Source organism: Mus caroli, unplaced genomic scaffold (genome assembly GCF_978045245.1).
Source record: "Mus caroli unplaced genomic scaffold, Mus_caroli_1 scaffold_5, whole genome shotgun sequence".
In the NCBI taxonomy this organism is placed as follows: domain Eukaryota; kingdom Metazoa; phylum Chordata; class Mammalia; order Rodentia; family Muridae; genus Mus; species Mus caroli.
Window position 1 is genome coordinate 102,752,164 of NW_028227260.1, and position 7,157 is coordinate 102,759,320.

Genomic DNA, 7,157 nt, shown 5'->3' on the forward strand with positions numbered 1-7,157 from the left:
CCGGAAAGAAGGACACATGCTCCACTATGTTCATAGCAGCCTTATTTATAATAGCCAGAAGCTGGACAGAACCCAGATGCCCCTCAACAGAGGAATGGATACAGAAAATGTGGTGCATTTACACAATGGAGTACTACTCAGCTATTAAAAAGAATGAATTTATGAAATTCCTAGCCAAATGGATGGACCTGGAGGGCATCATCCTGAGTGAGGTAACACAATCACAAAGGAACTCACACAATATGTACTCACTGATGAGTGGATATTAGCCCAAAACTTAGGATACTCAAGATATAAGGTACAATTTGCTAAACGCATGAAACTCAAGAAGAATGAAGACCAAAGTGTGGACACTGTGCCCCTCCTTAGAATTGGGAACAAAACACCCATGGAAGGAGTTACAGAGACAAAGTTTGGAGCTGTGACAAAAGGATGGACCATCTAGAGACTGCCATATCCAGGGATCCACCCTATAATCAGCTTCCAAACGCTGACACCATTGCATACACTAGCAAGATTTTGCTGAAAGGACCCAGATATAGCTGTCTCTTGTGAGACTATGCTGGGGCCTAGCAAACACAGAAGTGGATGCTAACAGTCAGCTATTGGATGGATTACAGGGCTCCTAATGGAGGAGCTAGAGAAAGTACCCAAGGAGCTAAAGGGATCTGCAACCCTATCGGTGGAACAAATTATGAACTAACCAGTACCTGGAGCTCTTGACTCTAGCTGCATATGTATCAAAAGATGGCCTAGTTGGCCATCACTGGAAAGAGAGGCCCATTGGACACACAAACTTTATATGCCCCAGTACAGGGGAACTCCAGGGCCAAAAAAATGGGAATGGGTGGGTAGGGAAGTGGGGGGGAGGGTATGGGGGACTTTTGGGATAGCATTGGAAATGTAATTGAGGAAAATACGTAAAAAAATATTAAAAATTAAAAAAAAAATAAGAAAAGTAGCCTGAGCATGTGCGGACAGGGAAGGAAAAAGATGCCACTATTCAGAGGAAACAGGGAATGGTCAAGATCACATGAAAAGAAAGTGGTACCCTAGGACCTGAAACTAAACTCTTCTTATTCTGTTGTAAAAGCTGACTTGACAGCCTCTGAGAAGTTCTGTCTAAAAGGCCAGCAGTGGCAGAAGCCTAGGAGCTGATGAAAAGTGAACACTCCAAATGTGGACACTTAGAGGCAGGGGTCCCAGTGCTAAGTTCGAGCAGCTCCTGAGTGTTAGCTATCCCATTCTTTAAAACATTAGTGGCAGAGTTTATACAAAATACATGAAAACTCTCTAAAACCTAGGCTCAGCCTCTGATGACAGGTGCTGCACTGTTTTATGACATATCATATCACTGCAAACCCCGAGCTCCCTTCTGAGAACGGCAATGAAGATGATTATAAATAAGTTCGTTAATGTTCTGTAACTATTTCGACCTGCTTGAATTACAAGGCAGTTAGACAGTAGCATTTCTCCACTTTTGTTATTTAGATGACCAGTGTGCCTAAGACAGGGCACATTCTAGCACTCAAAGACAGAGGTGGTCAGATCTCTGTGAGTTCAAGGTCAGCCTGGTCTATGGAGTGAGTCAGGACAGCCAGGACTGTGTAAAAAGACCCTGTTTCAAAACCTAAGAAGAGGAAGTGAAGGAGAAGGAAGAAGAGGAGAAAGAGGAGGAAAGAAAAAAAGAAAAGAATATAGAAGCATATATTCGACACAGCATCATAGTACTATATACCTATTAATTCTTGTATAAATCCTTTTAGAATGAGGCAGAAATTCTAAAAATTAAAAAGGAAAACCATCTATCTTTTCTATTTTGCATATTTTTATTATTTTTTATTTATTTTTTACAGTCCAGTCATTATCCCCCTCTCGGACTGCCCTCTAACTGTTCCTCATCCCATACCTCCTCTCCTGTCTCCAAGTAGATGTCCCTACTCCCAGGGGCTCCAAGTCTCTCAAGGGTTAGGTGCATCTTCTCTCACTGAGGCCAGACCAGGCAGTCCTCTGTTATATGTGTGTTGGGGCCTGGGACCAGCTATTTTATGCTGTCTGGTTGGTGGCTCAGTATCTGAAAGATCTCGGGGTTCCAATTAGTTGAGCCTGCTGGTCTTCCCATGGAGTCTTCTTCCACCTTTTCTCTTCTGGTTTCACCATCATTTCTCAGTGCTCAGGGAAGGCTCCTGACCCTTGAACCTCACACCAACATTATGCCACACATGGCCTCCCCCACCCCACAGTCATCATCTTCTAACCTGAGACCTAACCTTTAAGGAAGCCTTTCCTACCACAGTCCATGTCTTCATCCACCCATCTCCAGTTAGCAGTATCTCATTGGGATTCCAATGTGCCTAGGAGGCTGAAGCAAAATTCCTTGCCTTCCAAGGCCTTGTGGGCTCACAGACTACCAGGACAGCTTCTCTGCCCTCTACCTTAGCCAAATCCTCCCATTGCCACCGGTTCAAAAGTGCTTACACATCACCACCTCCTCCCACCAAGACCACTGCTCTTGTGGTCCCTATTAGAAATTCCCTCTGGAAATCAAGTTCCCCACATTAACAACAGCTTCAAATCCACCATCACCCTCCCGGGTGGTTCATAGCAACGTCTAGTTCAAAATGAAAAAACAAAAGGAGACAGGATCAATGGGTTCGATTTAGATGCTTTAATAGCATGTTTGATTAGCTCCCCCAGCTAGTAGGACACTGGTGCTGGATGAGGCTGAAGGTGTGGTGAACCTCCAGACTCTTGAGACCCAGGCATCATCAGTTGTCATCAGGTTCTGGTGGCTCAAACACTGATGTGCCACCTGGTTTGAATAATTGGTGGAGTTGGTCGTTGCTCTGTACCACCGGCCACACATGCTCTGGAGCTATGCACTTCCTGCCAGTGGTGTGGGCCACCTCACCAGCCAGTTCAAGGATGTTCGATGATGTTACATACTCGAGCACACCCTCAACGAATACAGATGCAGAAGAGCTCAGGTGTCTAGAATAGTTTCCCTCTAATAGGAAACGATCTACAAAGCTAACAGGAAATTGAAACTCAGCTCTCTTGGAGCCGGTTATGTTCTTGCCTTTTTCACCTTTGTCTTTTCCTGGCCATGACGTGTGTGGTGGTTTGGCTCGGCTGGTCCTCCCTGTTGGCCCAAGTCTCTCCAAATAACCAACCTTCTCACCCACCTATGAAGTTATCCTTGAGAGGGTTTTGTTACAACATACTTTATGATATCACTGGTAGCCAGTGAACTCTGGTGTTCAGGCAGGGTGTTCAGGCAGAAATGGCCTTATTAGGAAACAAATCGCCTTACTGAATATGTCCTTTTTATCTTTTCTCATTTTCATGTGTGTGAGTGAATGTTTGCATGTGCTCCTGTGTGGCCATATACATAAAGGCCTGGAGTTGATATCTAGACTCACCCTTGATCAGTCTTCTATCTTATTTACTAAGATGAGATCTCTCAGTCCAAGCCAGAGCTCACCGATATAATTTTAACAGCCACCTTGCTCTGGAGATTCTGTCTTAGCCTCCCACAACTGGAATTGTAGGCAGGCCACCAAGCCCACCTGGTTTTATACTCCACTTATGGGAACTCTTTCTCTTTGATTTTTACAATCTGACAAGATCTATGTGTTCATGGTTTCTTCTTGATATGATGAAATTTTTGTAGATTAGAGAATCTAATAGGATAGGTAACATTTATCATGGCATAACACTGTAAATATATTAAAACTATTGAATTTGTTCTATGAATTAGACTGTACTTAAAGAAGGGAAGGAAGGAAAGAAGGAAGAAATTAAGGAAGGAAGGAAGGAAGGAAGGAAGGAAGGAAGAAGGAAGGAAGGAAAGAAAGAAAGAAAGAAAGAAAGAAAGAAAGAAAGAAAGAAAGAAAGAAAGAAAGAAAGAAAGAAAGAAAGAAAGAAAGAAAGAAAGGAAGGAAGGAAGGAAGGAAGGAAGGAAGGAAAGAAAGAGAGAAAGAAAGAAAAGGAAGGAACAAAGGAAGGAAGAAAAATACGAACCTTCCAGTTAAAATGGAGTGGACTCCTATTATTCCTAAGTCAAAGTCACAAAAGATGACAGTTTCACACTTGCAAGCAGTACCATGCTATAAGGAAGGCTAAACTCTTTCCACATGGAAAAGAGGTCTAAAAACATGTCAGTAAATCAGTCTTCAATGATTTAAAGCTCCCACATGTTTGAGCCCCCTTAGCTGATCTACACTAGAGTAAGTGAACTTTTCCTTTTGAGCTCTGAGCAAAATTCATATTTATAAACCATCCTCACTCCAAAAAAGTGTTATTATTTTAATTCACTGGGATTTTAGGTTAGCAAATGAAACACAGACTCAGAACAAATGAACATATAAACTGATTTCACCTGAATAAAAACTGTTTTGCTTTTCAGTTGAACCCTAAATGTAAGCATAATTTTTTATTAACAAAAAAACATGCATACATAATCTTCCAGTAGTGATGTTCTGCTCCAAGACAGTTATAAACAGTTGTAGACTCAGTTGTCGGGCAGAGCCTAGGAAATCCTGTATCACTTATGTCTGGCTGAATGCAGAATGATGGGTAAACAGCTTGCCTTCTGCCTGGCCAACCTCTTTCTCGACCTCCTCTGAAAGGCCATCTTTTGACATCTGTTGTTTCTTAGTGATGCTCACATAAGGTTCTTCATTCTGATCAGACTGACAGTAGATGCAAAACACTTTACAACACCTAGAAATAAATCAATGTGTCAGAGACATTACTGACTGGCAGTTTTTTTTTCCTTTCTCACAGTCATCTGATTTTCACTTAGCTTGATTCTCAAACCCTTGTCTGGATATTATAAATCTCTCCAATCATTCACTCTTGGGATCAGTTCTAAGGAGCTGATTTTCTGCAAGCCCTCCAGTAGACCAATAAGAATAGAGAACCAAGTACAGGTAACACTGAAAGCTACCAAACCTAGGAAAACTAGGGAATGGGAAGTACTTCACACTCTAGAGACCCCATTCTCAAATCATTAACTGTGCCAACTGTAGGTAAAGCACTTGCCTGAACTTTTCCCTCAATCACAAAATAGAAAAAAATACCTTGTCATCCTGCTGTGAAAGAGAACTCAGGGTGTAATTCTGTTTGTGCGTATATGTTCCACAATTCTACATAAAAGAAATGCCACAAATCACCCTAGTTTAATATATGCATGTGTATACACACACACACACACACACACACACACACACACACTCACACATTTGCAGGCTCAGCACTCTCTAGCAGCTGGAGTCTAGAGGCTGGGGCAGAGCGATTGTCAAGAGCTCAAAGCCAGTGTGGGCTATATCATAAGAGAGAGAGAGAGAGAGAGAGAGAGAGAGAGAGAGAGAGAGAGAGAGAGAGAGACAGAGAGAGAGAGAGAGAGAGAGAAATGTGAAGAGAGGAAGAGAGAGAGAGAGAAATGGGAAGAGAGGAAGAGAGAGATTGAGATTGAGTTGATGCGTGGAGAGATGGAAAGATATATGAAACAAAATGTTAATTATAGAACTTAGTTTGTGGGTCACTGAGTATGTAAGTCAGTAAGATTTTCTTCTGTGTGTTTGAAAACTTACATAAAAAAGTACTGGAAAAAACAGATTTTCCTAAGAGCTAGAAGAATGTTCATAGCCTTGGGTTTTAACACTGAAAGACTTTTATACCCTGAAACAGGCACTTTCATAACAATCTTACAATGCTACTAGATTTTATGGCTTTGTCAGTTTTATTGAATGTTGGTAACTTTATATTATCACTTGGAGGTATCTATGACGACCTAAGTACATTTGTCATTTGAAATAGTAAAGCCCTTGATGCACATAAAGAAATATAAGAACCTTTCTGGTGAGCACAAAGATCAGACTTCATAACTATTACCTTTCTTCACTTGTTTCTGGGGGAGGAGGTATGGTTTATGTGTAAGAGAAGGCAACATATATGTTGCAACATATATGTAATCAAAAATGGCTTAATATATTACATCAAGACATGGTAGTGTAGTAGACTACTTTGTTCAGAAGAAAATTATAACACTTAAGTTTAGCTCATGAATTCAAGCCCATCTCCTCTAAACTGAACACCTCTCAATATTGCTGAACCATTGAAAGAAGCAAAGCATAGAAGACAGAATAAAATGGTCATGATATTTATTTTCAAAGAGGTGATGATAGCAAAAGCTTGGAGACTCCAACTCCATTCATTCAGAGGGGTTCACTATCTGGATGGGGTAATGGGGGCATAGACTGAAAAAGTATAATATGTAACAAAACATTTATTTTGTTATACTTTTGGTTCACATGATAGTTTCAGATATACCCGCTCACAAAGAAATCTTACTAAAAGAATTTAAACCAGCATCATTTGTAATAGCAAAATACTGGGATTATTTTAGAGGCCCTCATGTAAGGGAAATTAAATATATCAAAGCACATCCATTCACTTAAATACTATGGAGTTATCAAAACTCATAGCTTAGAAAAACACAAGACTTTTGGGCTTGTGAAATGTCTTGGTGGGTAAAGGTGCTTGCTGCTAACCATGAGCACTTGAGTTTAATATCTGGGTCTCTCTTACATGGTGAAAACAGAGTACTGACTCTGCCAAGTTGTCCTCTGACCTCCACACAAACACCAAGACATATACATGCACACAAACACACAATCAATTGATCAAAATTTTAAAAATTAAAATACTGGGCTTAATAACACAGTCTGCTTAGCATGTATTAGGCTCTACGTTCAATCCTCAACACATTTAACTAAATTAAAATAAAATATCATATTTTATAAAAAGTTTATCATATTTGATAAGGGAAGCAAATTATAAGAGAAATTTTACACATATAAATATATACAAACTATACATACATACATATGTACATAGAGTAGATTTACAGAACTGAATTACACTGACTCAAAAGTACCAGTTGTTGTATAAAAATTCTATAATCAAGTTATTAAACAACTAGTACCTTGATGGGAATAAGTATAGTTTAGAAATCAGCAATATATATATATATATATATATATATATATATATATATATACACACATATATATATATAGTTATCATTATATATACTTATATATAGTTATATAGTTATATATACACACTAGCAAGTATATACAACAAAGTCA

General features: G+C 39.8%; 1 pseudogene; it reads right to left on the reverse strand.

The window, feature by feature from the left end:
* Positions 1 to 2,659: 2,659 nt before the first annotated feature.
* Positions 2,660 to 3,108, reverse strand: LOC110287375 (histone H2A-Bbd type 1-like; annotated as a pseudogene).
* Between the last annotated feature and the right edge of the window lie 4,049 nt (positions 3,109 to 7,157).